General features: G+C 39.6%; 1 long non-coding RNA gene across 1 annotated transcript; it reads left to right on the forward strand.

Moving 5' to 3' along the window:
- The first annotated feature begins 886 nt into the window (after positions 1-886).
- On the forward strand, positions 887-13,403 carry LOC125314730. Its single transcript, XR_007198151.1, has 4 exons — positions 887-1,171; positions 2,719-2,726; positions 3,444-3,445; positions 13,391-13,403. It is a non-coding gene; the product is annotated as an uncharacterized LOC125314730 (long non-coding RNA).
- Positions 13,404-13,637: the final 234 nt, after the last annotated feature.

Raw genomic sequence — 13,637 nt, forward strand, 5'->3', positions numbered from 1 at the left:
TTTGGGCTGGTGTGGTCAAGCCTCACCCAGCCATGGGGGGCCTCGACCTCGCCCGACAATGGCGAGGTTGACCCCCACCATGGCCGGGCAAGGCTCGGCCTCTCCGACTGTGCCTTTGGCCGGTTGCTAGACCTTAGCGACCGGGTGGAGTAGGGAGGGGAGGGGAAAGGAAAAAAAAAGGAAAAAATAAAAAAATAAACATTATAAAAAAATCATAAAAATATTAAGATATTCGGTTACCGGCCGGCAGGTCACAAAATTCATCGGATGAACTAAAATGGCACAATTGCAAAATGTCTAGGACCGAATTGGCAAAAAAAAAAAATGATTTGGGACTGAATTAACACAATTGCAATAGGTTTAAGACATTTTGAGTAATTTTCCCGCCATACGTGTCAAGATGTGAATAAAGCCTTATTCGAAGTGCGTAGGCATGGTAGTTTAGATGTATCAATAAGAATTAGTCAAGCTAAATGTTAGTACTGTAATCTCCATTAATAATTTTTTCAAGTATTTAAAACAGGAAGTTTTTATATTAAAAATATTCTATTGACCCGTAATTATAGCTGCATAAATAAACGTTCCACAAGCGCATGTTGTCCTTGATTTGAAGGTTAGTGAGAAAGTGAGCCGCTACAATTTTCCAATCAAACGCGAAAAAATTGCTACTGGAAACTTAGACAATTATCTAACTTATGTGATGTTTATTTTAAGTTTACGTGGCATATTTATAAACAGTTGAAACTCAGGTAATAAAAGAAATATCAAATAAGAATTACGGGCATTCTACTAAAAATCGAGTACTTAATCCTACATGTCTCTATCTACTGAATGACGTCTATGCCGTATTGGATTTCAGGTAAATATGTTAAAAGCTTACTATATCTCTAATACATATATTGTTTCCTCTCACATTGAACTTGTTACATCACAGATAGATCATCCCTTCACAATCGTATTCGTCCTTGGAGCAAAGAAGAACAGTGAGGGCTCTGCGTTTGTTGGTGGAATAGAGAGGAAAAAAGAAAATGTAACCCCAGATTTAGCGACATATGAAGGATTGATTGCTGATGTCGAAGGTTTCAGATTTCGTTTGGAAAGAATGTGGTATAAGGCACTTAGTTGAATACGGCGTGCTGTTCATAGAGATCAACAGTGATGAGCAAGTGAAGTTTGATATATGAGATTGTTAAGAAGAAGTTCAAGTTCGAACCCGTCAACATATGCAATTACACTCACCTTCACTCAAAAGCTTATCGGCTCTGATACCATCTCACATATGCATCCTAATAATCTCTCATTCACGTGTAAGCTCCATTCAATGCCTATCAAGCCCTCGTTACTACACCTCAATGCTCACCTACTCGAAAACCTCATCGGTCACCATATTCCTTCTTTGATATATTCACAGAATACCGATACTAATGAACCATCAGCTCTAATATCATCTCACATGTACATCCTAATAATCTCCCCCTCATGTGTGACCCACCTGCACGAAAATCGACACGGTCATCACATCGGCTCTGACACCATTTGTTGAGAGACCGCAACAGAAGTCTAATACTTTTACCGGAGAGATCGCTAAGAGGGAATCTCAAGTTCGAGCTTCTCAACATATTTAGTTAGACTCACCTTCACTTAACAGCTTAAGCCAATGAGCTATGGGTCAACTAAAATATATTAACTGCTCAACACAATATCAGTTCTTTGATGTAGGACTTTTCTAATGCAGCTCACATGTGCTTCCTAATACTTCCTTCCTATCTCTTGACAATAGCTTTCTCTTCCACCCTTCAAGTTTCATGCTAACTCTAACTAGAATCCAGGCGTACAATTTTTTTGGAAACCCCACCAAACAGAAGAAGGAATGCCTCAAATACTGTTCAGCTTGTGCAATCAGTGGACCTCTCAATGCAATGGCCATGTTTTCACATACGTTGACATTTAAATGTTTTCCCAGAGGTCATGAAATAATTTCGTAAGATGGAGCTTGTTTTACTTATTAATGGTACTTTCAGCCATTCTAGATTATTTAGGAGTCAGGCATCTAGTAGTGTACAACAGGATTATTTGTCTTTGTCAAAATATTTGACAAAATCAATTATGGTAATCAGAATGGGTGGCTCATGATTTTCATATGGATGATGACCCATATCTGTAGTGTGGTCTCTTCCAATGATTGGATTTTCCATGTGAAAAGTAGAAAATAGAACTCCTTTTTAGCTCCAAAATGAAAAAAGGATTGAATTGATATTAGTATTATAATTGAAATAAACATCTAACATTAAAAGATAGTAGTACATGAAGTACATAAAATTATCCAAAAAGAGTAGATTATTGAAACTAAAGTGAATATAAGATGCAGGACTAAGTTCACTAAAATAATGACATTGAAGTTGGAAACAAAAACGGAACTTGTGAAGGAATTAGAATAGCAAGACTCTTACTTTTTCTTTTCTTTTTTCGCTTTATTTGACATGGTATGGAATAATTAGTGCAATTGGTGATAAATTTTAAAGGAATAAAATTAGTAAATTAATCTAATAATTAATCTTTTGTTAGTACTGAAGATTTGCATTATATTAATTGTGCAGTCCTCAAAATTAATGTTGAATTTCAACGTGGTCCAGGAGAAGAGGGATAGGACTGTGGAAGGCAGAGGAAGTGCGGCAGGATGTGCTTCAAACACAGGAAGGGATCCTGCAAAGTAGGCAGAGGAATGGGTATAGCTTCAAGTTCAAGAAAAGACAAAGGTTCAAGGTTGGGTAGAGACCCAGCTTCTACTTAGGGAAGGGCGCGGCATCAAACTCAGGAAGGGACATAGCTTCAAGTTCACGAAGCAGCGCCACTTTGGGTTCAGGAAGGGCCTGAGGTTCAACTTCTGGAAAGGGCACCACTTTGAGTTCAGGAAGGGGCATGACTTTGAGTTTAGGAACGGGAAGGGGTTCAAGTTCAAGAATGAACACAACCAAAAATGGGCATAGCTTCAAGTCCAGGAAGGGGCAGAACTTCAAGCTCACCAAGCAGAGTGACTTTGGGTACAGGAAGGGGCAGAGGTTCGACTTCAGGAAAGGGCACAACTGTGAGTTCAGGAAGGGGCACAACTTTGAGTTTAGGAAGAGGCACGACTAAAATGGGCACAAGTTCAAGATCAGGGACGGACAAAGATTCAAGTTCGGCCCAAGTTGAGCCTCAAACGTCAAGTTCATCAGAAGAACAATGAGGCAAGCATGAACAAACACTGAAGCAAGCGCATGATCTAAGGTAATATAACATCTTTAGTGGGTATACCCGTTCTTCATTCCTGTGTGGCCCACCACAGGTAATGCAAGGTTACGACTCTACCTTTCGGAGGAGACTCGAGACCAATATGTCACAGTAGGATTCTATTTTCCTTGAATTTTGCTGCACTTCTCTTAACGAGAATCAAAACCAACAAGTGGTTTAAATAATTTTCTGTGTCATTTATACTTCCTTGTTTTACTCTAATGTAGAATTCCAGATTTACTTTCTTTTTGTTATTTCTATGTATCACTCTTCTTGGCAAACCTTTCCTTCTGTTGGAGTGTATATTTCTGCAAATCGTTTTCTCTGGTTTTCATTTTCTTCTGAAAGGAATCTACTTTTAAGGTTTTGGGATCTACGAAGTGCCAATAAGTTTACTTGGAGATCTGAAGACATGGACGAGGTTGGCCTTCGGGGCAAACTTATGTTCTTTCTTTGCGCTTTGTTTGATCCCTAAACACACGAATCTTGTCTTCGTTTTTTCTTTTTATCTAGCTTCATTTCTGATGAAAATGATAGACCTACCGATGGTCTTTTTTGAAGGTATAAGAAATGGAAAAAGGGAAAAATAATGAAAAAAAAAATTACTCTCGGATAACATCCGCGACATTTTTTTCTCTCTGTTTTGTTTTTTAGCCAAGCAAGCTAATATCGGATAAAGTCTATTGTGCTTATTATTTCATTCTTATCTTATAAACAAATATATTAACAAAAGAAAAAGAAAAAGGGAGGATAATAGAGCATGGAATATTTTTTTAGTTTTTCTATTTTTTCAATTTCTTGTATGCGGTTAAAATTTATGAAGAAATATTGTGATGATGAATAAGATTTTCTTTTTCTTTTTTCGAATTTGGGCAGACATAGGAGTGATAAGCGGGGGCGAGGGTATACATAACCAGGGACGAGAAGGTAATGGGCGTGCAGGTTAAGTCCTCACGGGATCCTCAACGTGTTATCACTCCTCGGGGCAGTGGTGGTGGAACATACCTCCGATGGGATCGGCCGCCGTTACACTATTATGTTGGTGGGGGCATCTTCAGCTTCCGCCAACATAAGAGTGTAACGACGATCGATCCAATCGGAGTTTTGCCCAACCATCCTTGACCTGAGGAGCAAGAACGCGTTGAGGACCCCATCAAGACTTAAGCTACACAGTGATTACCTTCGGTCGTTCTTTATGTATATCACTGCCTTGCTCATCACTACAATGTGAGCTCAAGTTCCAAAAGAGATAATGAAAAGCTTATTTATCTTTACAATATTTCTACACAAGTTTTAACCATATACAAGAAACTGAAAAAATAAACTAAAAAAAACTCGGTGCCCTATTATCCTCCCTTTTTCTCGAAATTTATTTTCCTAATTTATATGGATATAAGATAAGAATCATGAGGAAAAAAAAATACGATGGACTTTATTTGAAGTTAACTTGCTTGGCTAAATTTAAAAAAAAAAATAGAAAAGAGAAACTGAAAATACGTAATCTTTGTTCTTTTATTTGTTTGTTGCTTTTTTTCATTGCCCATACATTTGAAAAATGGCCACTGGCGATAGATTCATCATTTTCATCACTAAGTAAGCTAGACAAAAAAAGTCCAATTTGATATAATAGAGTCATCATTTGGAAGCCATGAATTTGAAAATGCATTCGCACAAAGGAACAGCTACGCATGTGAGGCATATTGAATTCGAGCTCATCGCGGCCACTGGTGGAAAAGGTGGAACCATGGAAGGAATCAGTGAGTGAGGACATACAGAGGAAACATGGAAGCACCAATTCAGATCCCTACAATCACGATGGGATCAATGTGTGTGTTTAAACTCCCGTTAGATCCTTAATCAGTACGGTTTTCCTATCAGACTTTGGTCACGTAAATGGGACTCAACCTACCAGAACAGAGCAGAGATGCAATCACTTTGGAGATGCAGTAGATGGTCAAGAGCAATGGCCGAAGGAAGAGCTCAAGTCCCGAAAGCATCTTTGGTCGGCGCGGGGAAGAAATCTCGAGCGAAACACGAGCTTTCTCGGGCTTCCCTGCGGTGGAAGAGGGCGAGAAAGAGAGACGGCTTCTGAATCGTATTCCTGAACTTATATATGCCTCCCAGAAAGTCCGCTTAAATAGGAGAAGGGCCATCGTCAGTTAGATGCACGCGGCTTCGAATGAGGGAGAGTCCGACGGGCATCAGTTAGAGAGCGCTTCTTCTGCGGGATTTTGTTGTTTGACTTGACTTGGCGAGCGAGCTTCTTCTCCAGCAATCTTCTGGGGATTTTGCTGTTTGACTTGATAGTTTCAGAATCTATCAGTAACTACTATTCACGTGGAACAAAAGATTAGTGTATTAGAGATTAACTAGGAGTTTCTATGATTATTTTTATGTCTCAAGATTGTATAAATATCTCATTTGATTGTGCATATCTTAATTGATATATTTTGCTTTAGATAGTCATCTCATAAAGCCTATAGATAGGATTCTAAATTTCTCTCTTCCGCATCATTATTCTTAACTTAGGACATGGGAGCTTTTCCATTTATCATTATTTAATAATTACAATTTTTCATTTTTTATTTGCGATGCTGAATAATAATAGACAAATTCAATAAATATTACAAATTACACATTGAATTCTAAAAATTGTTACGATGAAATTCAAAATTACAAATTTGTTTTTATACGATAAAATTTGCTGATTAAAGTTCATTGTATGAGAGGAAATCGGCAAATAACATGGGGGGTACTCCAATTGGAGGATCACTTAAATGAGTTTCCGAGTTTGATAAAATGAACTTTGTTACTATGGAGATGGCGTTTGATGATGAGCTACAAGCATCGTTCTTCCTTAGTTTGCTTCTAGAAAGTTATGGGACACTAGTGACGACTCACATCTCAACAGCACCTAACGGAAAATTGAAAGGCGATGCGACGAAATGTAGCTTGCTTGAGTATGAAACTTGGAGGAAAAGTGTGGACTCTCTCTCTCAACGATAACTTGTCATCTTGGAGCACAGAGCAAGCACTAAATCTAGAGACTCCTCGTGACAAAACTCAGGATATAGTGAGGTATAACACACTTAGCTCCTTTATCCATTTTGAAGATTATAATAGCATTTCAGTCATAAAATGTCTCAAGCTTTACAATTGTTCTTATGTGGGACAAAGAAAATGCACTATTTTGTTTTTACGTGCAAGTTCTTTCTATTGGTGTCGGGTTTCGCCCTTGTAAAGTTGCATTTTGGTTAAAGTAAATACAAATCTTACCTTTAAAAAAAAAAAAATCACTAGATCCAAGTCAAGAAAAGGCATAAAAATTATTATAATTGTGGTAAGCCCGGTTACTCGAAGAAAGATCATCGATCCTCGAAAGTTAAGTAGACGCCAGAAGACTCAGCTTGTTTCGTCTACTCGCGATGGTGATTGTGTTAATCTTTTTTATGAACATGGGTAATTATGATGCTGCAAAAATAGTGAGAGGATTGGTGATGTGTGCTTCCAAACTAGCTTGGGCGGCGAACTAATATCTCGGTCATGTGAGGCGCATTCTGGACCTTCGGTTGAACTCGACTTCTATCAGAAAATTAGACAACGGCGGATTGGAAAGTCGGTTCAAGGATGGGACTTCGAAGATTTCTAATGGGAGTTCAAAGTTGTCCCAACTGGAAAAGGCTTGTGCCATTTTTTTGGGAAGTTTAATGGTGTAGGTAAAGAGGGAAGAAGTTTAATTGTCATGGCGTTTTTTCCTTTCTTCTTCGGGCTCCAAAGGACACGACCACGTCTCCATTCCCTTCAATTCCTTCGATCGTGAACAGACCATGTCCGCATAATTCACATTACTCTCGCGCAACGTCGAAAACAACGCTTCAATCTTCTGGCACTACCTCCATTTGCCTTTAGGTACTTGAATGATTACCCTCATTACCTGATATTGGGTTGTCGTTATGTTCCGCACCAACTGTTTGTCGAAATGCCTGAGGAGCTTCATTCTCGGAAACCCAGTTCGTCGTTGTTCTTTATGGGTCCCAGTTTTCTATAACAGAGCTGTGTTTGGATCTCCTTAAAGCATTGTTGTTGTTGTTGTTGTTGTTGTTATTATTATTATTATTGTGTTTTGACATCCAATATGTTGAGTGTGTCCTGCAGGAGAAGAACTACGGTGGGCGATGATATTTCCATGGAAAGTGGTTATGTGAAACATCAGAAAATGGACAAAGATAATGTATGTGATGCTATTAGTAATTTGCCAGAGTCGGTGCTCCTCCATATTCTGTCCTTCCTGCCCATGATAGATGCCATAAGGACAGTGATGGTCCCAAGATTTCGTTACCTCTGGACTTCTACCCGCCACTTATCTTTCGATTACTGTGCTTACCTCAACTGCAACGAGGAGGAGGAGGAGGAGGACCCTGCTTTTGAAGTCAGAGAGAGATTTGTGAATTTTATCGACCATGTGCTAACTCTGCATGAGAACCCTACAATTGATTCATTCCGTGTTAGTTTAAACTACGCGGCTATGGTGTACCCCGATGGTGTAACTGAAGAGATAAGAAGGTTGAACAAAATGGGTACGTGGATTCATTTTGCAGCAAGGAGAAAGGTTAAGTTCCTCGATTTGAACTTCTTAGGGTGTGCTGAGGGAATCCCTGCTAATCTTTACGTGCTGCCCAGCATTGTTCTTAGGTGTAGCAGCTTAGTAGAGCTGAAACTGGCTTCTTGTGAGGTCGGACCGATGGGACGGGTCCAACTAAGGTCGCTTAAAAAATTGTTTATGAGGCAAATTGACTTAACTGACAAACAGTTGGCTGACATACTATCTGGTTTCCCATTGCTGAAAGAATTGTCTCTTGAAGATTGTGATGACCTCCGCGAGCCCAAATTCTGTAGTGGTCTATCTATTGAAGAATTAAATTTGGTGGATTGCGATGGATTGGAAAAGATTGATCTTGCACGATCAGATATAAAATGTTTAACCATTGATCAGGGTGGGGATCTGGAGCTAGTTTGTCCTAATGTGAAGATTCTGAATATTACTGCGCATCTAGATTATGTCAAGGTGACTAATATGTTATCACTGGTTGATACTTTCCTCTACTTCAGCCCTTCTTTCAGATGTTGGTTCGGGGAATATCATGACTTCCGACTGCTTCTGGAAAAGCTCAGCTGCAGTCCTTATTTATGCCATGCGATAGGTGCATAATGGTATGATTTCTCTCCTGTTGCTCTGACTTAATTTGTCTTGCTTTGAGCTAATTGCGAATGATTTGGGTACTTATCCTTTGGGTAAGGAGCTTAACTATTTGTTTGATAGGATATTCTCCCATTTCGATTGTCTGAAAATTTGTAGAATAGAAGTTGGGTGAACTGATTTTGAATGGGCCTCATTCGAAATGGCAAGTGGCTGTGCCGTTTCTCTGCTTTGGTTCCTGTGTTCTGTTGCCTTTTCTATGCTTCAGTTCATGAGGTAGTGTCTTGGATGAAGAGTAAACGAAAATGTTATTTACTAATAGGCTGGGTTCGTTTATTTATGCACACCTAAAATTTTTATTCGATGGCCTTCCTTGCATCTGCTGGCCTATGAACTTTGAGAAAATGTAAACTGTTATCCATTAAACTCACCATAGTACTGGCCTACTAGGAATGAAGAAGAGGGTCCTCTAAGATCTGAAGTTTTTAGCTTTAGAATCATACTAATTCATTTTAGTCAGTCCATATAAACACATGCTCTCGAGGATCCACAATGTATGTCCAGTACTAACTTTCCTTTGAAGTCGGGCCAAGTAACTCTTTTTGAATTAGGTATTAACAATGTGGGAGCTGACAAATCAGCTATGCCCATCTTTCGCCTGGAAGCATTTGACACTTCAACTGCATCTGAAAAAGCGGTACCTCCCCGGCATTTGTAGCTTGTTAAGGAACTCTCATTTTCTTGAGACACTCACTATTTATATTTATCCTGGAAGAGATGGCCATGAATCCAAGGTATGAATGCTTGAACTATAAAATTTCATTGGCATATTGGAATTTGGAATTAATGGAGATTGAAAAGTTGCTCTAAATTTATTGCTTGCCGAAGCAGGGTGGAAGCTTGCATTTGAGTTCAATGGCTTTAGTTACTGGAGTTCAGTGGACGGCACATTTCCCTGCCTCGAGCACCAACTTAAGCATATTAAAATTTATGGTTATGTACTGGAGCCTGATGTCATTGAGCTCAATGAATTTCTACTTAAGACTGCACAGGTCCTAGAGAAAATGGAGATTTCTACCAAGAAGACTCTGCAACGAACACGTAACAAGTACATGGTTTCTAGTGACATTGGCCATCCATCAAAGGATTATTGTACATCAGATGCGCTGCTAGAGTTTTCACAGAAGTTGTTAAGTTTCCCAAGGGCCTCAGCACGTGCAGTAAGAAACCTGGATTAGATACTGGTATTGGAATTGTGTTTGCCCCTTTTGTTTGGACAACCTTGAGGTTTCTATGTCAGGCATGTCTCACATCTGGTAGACTTTAGAAATGTAGTTGGCCTTTATGATGTATTCGCCCTTTTGCCTTAGTTCTATGAATTCACAACGTCCACCACTCTGAATAGGCAGCTTTGTAAGTATTCTGATAGTGAATGTGCCATTTTTTATTAAGTACGTTTTTCTTAACAGCCTTTCTTTTCAAATTCCCAGCTCTTGCAAATAGTTTGGTTAAATTTTTGCAGTATAGATTTACCTGAACAATCTCTCGATGCCAGTTGTAAACTGTTGATTAGTAGTCTAACCTCATGTGGCTGCTGTTTCTCTCTAGGTTATTCGCTTTAGAGGCTGTCCGCCTGTCTTCGATATTTCACCTTTCAGCTTTAGCTACCATTTCTTTGTCTTGAAAGGAAGTCTGATGCAGGTCAACATTCTTGAGTGTCGCCCTTGAACTGATTAGTATGTCAACATCAATATCAGTACATTCCGTAGCTACTGTATAGTGTCCGTGAAGTGTTGAGCTGTGCGGTCCTCAAGTGTGCATCTATTGTGAATGTCTACTATAAAACTGTTATACTGTGTGCTCCTCTTTCTAATTAACAGGATCACTGTCGCTTGTTCGACTCTTGAGTGTTCTTTCTCTTATTGTATGGATACGAGTATCCATACCTTTCAGCTCATTATTCCTCACGAATGATGTTGGAGCTCAATGGAAGACCTTCCACGAGAAAATCGACCACATATCTGTACTCTAGATAATTTGGGAAACGACCCCTTGTTTTATGGATCAGGCGTCAATCCAACTTTGTATGAATCCACTTCATCTCCTCGTGTCATAGGTAGTTTTCAACAAAACATTTCATGGTAATACGATGACCGAGTATTGATCGGAATACGTACCTATACAACTGCGATTCCACAATAGTAAGTGCCGCATTTCCCGCTCTATCTATTCCATCCTAGTTCGAGTTACTTTACTCTTCTTCTTCACACTCCTCCATCATACTTTCCTTGAATTTATGTACACTATACGAGAGCCAACAAATCATACACGCCCATCTTTGATCTACAAGTCCGCAATGCACTTTTCAATTGCTCCTCGGTAGAGCGACACCTCTCTTCATCTTAAGACCCTCACCGTTTTATGCTTACCCAGGATCTCACTGCGCATTTACCTTGTGAATTGATTTATCCATTGCATTCCATCTATCAGAAGTGCCGGAGATGGAAATAACTACTTGCATTCAAATTTCAGCTCGCTGAAGCGGTTGCCCTAGTGATGATGAAAAGAATCAAGCATGGTGGCCTGTAAGAACTTCAAAATGAGACATTGACGGGTTTTGCTCTAGAGACGTCAGCATCTGTTTGAAAGTCTAACGATTGCTTGAGGAAGGCCTAGGTATTTGTGCCAATGCACAAGTATGACGCTATTGTCGGGAACACACGGTATAGAGCTTTGATCTAAGCGGAGACCGGTAATTTGATCAAGCATTTGCGAATTGACAATAGTATAGAGTTTTCCTCGGAGCTAATAAATAAATTCTGCATTAAGAAGGGCACAATGAAACACAACATTAGTGTCAGTAAACTACAACAGTTTGCGGAATTGATGAGCAGAATATTACTAGAAACAGTTCATCAAATGATCTCTAGTGCTAGTGTGGGTGGGAGATTCTTGGCAAATGTGCTTAGTTTGATAAGTTACCTAGTGAACAAATCCCCATTGACCGCAATTGGATATCGGACTCTCGAAAAAGTGTGGTCATGTAACATTGCTGATTATTCTGTTTTTAGAGTGTTTGGTTGCTTTTGTTATTTTCAAGTAAGTGATGGTAAACTCGACGTGATGGCAAGGTGCATATTCCATCGCTATACACAAGACGGGTGGAGCCATCGGTTGTGGTGCCCAAGTATAAATTCTTCTATCAATAGCAGAGAAGTTACCTTTGATAAGTCTTCAGTATTTCCGGCTAGGAGTATTTGTGGCAATATTAATACGGACACGAACGGTGTTTAGCTCATAGTAGAGTTACAACCAAAAACTCTTGAGGTAGCGGATATTAATGCAAGAACCGATACGGAAGATGCTTCTAGCGAGGTGAAGCCGGTAGAGCCAACGGTTGTTGTAGCTGTTGTATTTGATAAGGTGCGTGTTTGACCTTTTGTCAGATATGAATGCAATAATGGTTTTGCTTTACGTGTGATACAGGAGGTTGTGTTGGAAAATCCTTATGGAGTAGCTAAATGTGTAAGTGGAGTTGGTATCTTGATGAGGTCTCTAGTTATAGTGAAGTTCAAGCGCTTGAAGGATTTCTGTAACGATTAAACCCATGAGGGGCTGTGGGAGAGTAGCACTATAAATTAGATTTTCGCTGAAGCGATTGTGACTTGGCTCAAACGTCGAGCCAAGGTGAATATTGTTAAAATAAGTCTCGAGATGGAGCTCACCGAATAATATTTTAGACTGGCAGACCACATGATTTCGTGGGACTTCTTCTTTGGTCCAGCTGCACATTATTGCATTTATGTTTAGCGGATACTTGGCCAATCTTTTATTGACCTTTCTTGGCTGCACATTAAAGAAGAATAGTTGTCCTCTTCATTTAATGTGGCAAGTTGAACTTCTTCAAGAAAGCATGGAGTTGACGTGCAGGAAGAAAAGTGCAATGATGGAACTCATTGTATGCGTCAAAGAAAGGGGAAAGAAGGGCTCTTGTACATCCATTTTTTCTCCCCTTCATTAATGCATGCACATGGCCACATGCCGCGAAAATTAGAGGGTGGCGTTCTCCAGAGAATTGTCATGTGGGCACTGTAGTTATGATTTATTGACTCCATTTTCTGTCTAGTTCTTTCTCTTATAAAAGAGAGAGAGAAACAAAGAGTGCGCCAAGTTTGGTGGCCGAGAGAACAGGGAGTTATCCTCGTGAGGATTTACTTGTTGTAATTATATCCATTAGTGATTTAACCGGTTAAATTCTTGTGAGTAGAGTTTGTACAATTCCTCGAGTGAGATTTTACTAGGAATTATAATGAGCTAAATACTGTGTGAGTTATTAGGTATAATTGAGGGTTAGAAAACATCGAAAATGTATTTGAGTACTCTAGTGATTGTAATCTCGTTGTATCGCTTATTTCTATTGTGAGATTCCGTGCTGCTCTCCCCGTGGACATAAGTTTCGGTATTCAGACCGAACCACGTAAATTTGGTGTTCGATTTCCTTCCCTTCATTCCGAATATTTTACAGAATTGCTTGACCCCTTCATGTACAACAAGTTTAAGGTGGTTTATCAGATTCGAGCACACATCCTGATAGGAGAAGTGATGGGACCATAAAATTTGTCTCAACTTTTTGGTTTAAGGTGGTTTATCAAAATTTCATAGGCAGAGTGAAGGCGCGCCATAAAAGTAACACATGTAGAGAAAAAACCTCAATAGAATCCACCCACAATTTTAGTCAAAAATCAAAATCCATTCGGTTGAAATGATCCCTCGCCCACAGTTGCACGGTTGTGGAAAGAATCGGTGGTGCCTCAGCATTGCACCTGCACAGGACAATCAAGAAGCTTTCCACTCTGAAATATCAAAGAGGGCACTCCAATGGCGGATCACTTGAATGAGTTGCAAAGCCTGATATACGATGAGCTACAAGCATTGGTGACAATTCCCATCTCATCGTCACTAACGGAAAAGTGAAGTTGGATGGGGCGAGATCTAGCTTGCTTGAGTGGGGGAAGTGGAAGAAAAGTGTCTTGGCTAAGGATTTCCATCCTCAATGTAACTGACACTAGTATAGGCACATTTTGGTGGCTTTCTCGCCTGGTGGAATCATACCACTACTCTTTCCTATCTGCACAACTTGGTGTCTCAGAGCATAGAGGAAGAAGTAGAT

The sequence above is a fragment of the Rhodamnia argentea genome, chromosome 4 (genome assembly GCF_020921035.1).
Source record: "Rhodamnia argentea isolate NSW1041297 chromosome 4, ASM2092103v1, whole genome shotgun sequence".
Lineage (NCBI taxonomy): Eukaryota > Viridiplantae > Streptophyta > Magnoliopsida > Myrtales > Myrtaceae > Rhodamnia > Rhodamnia argentea.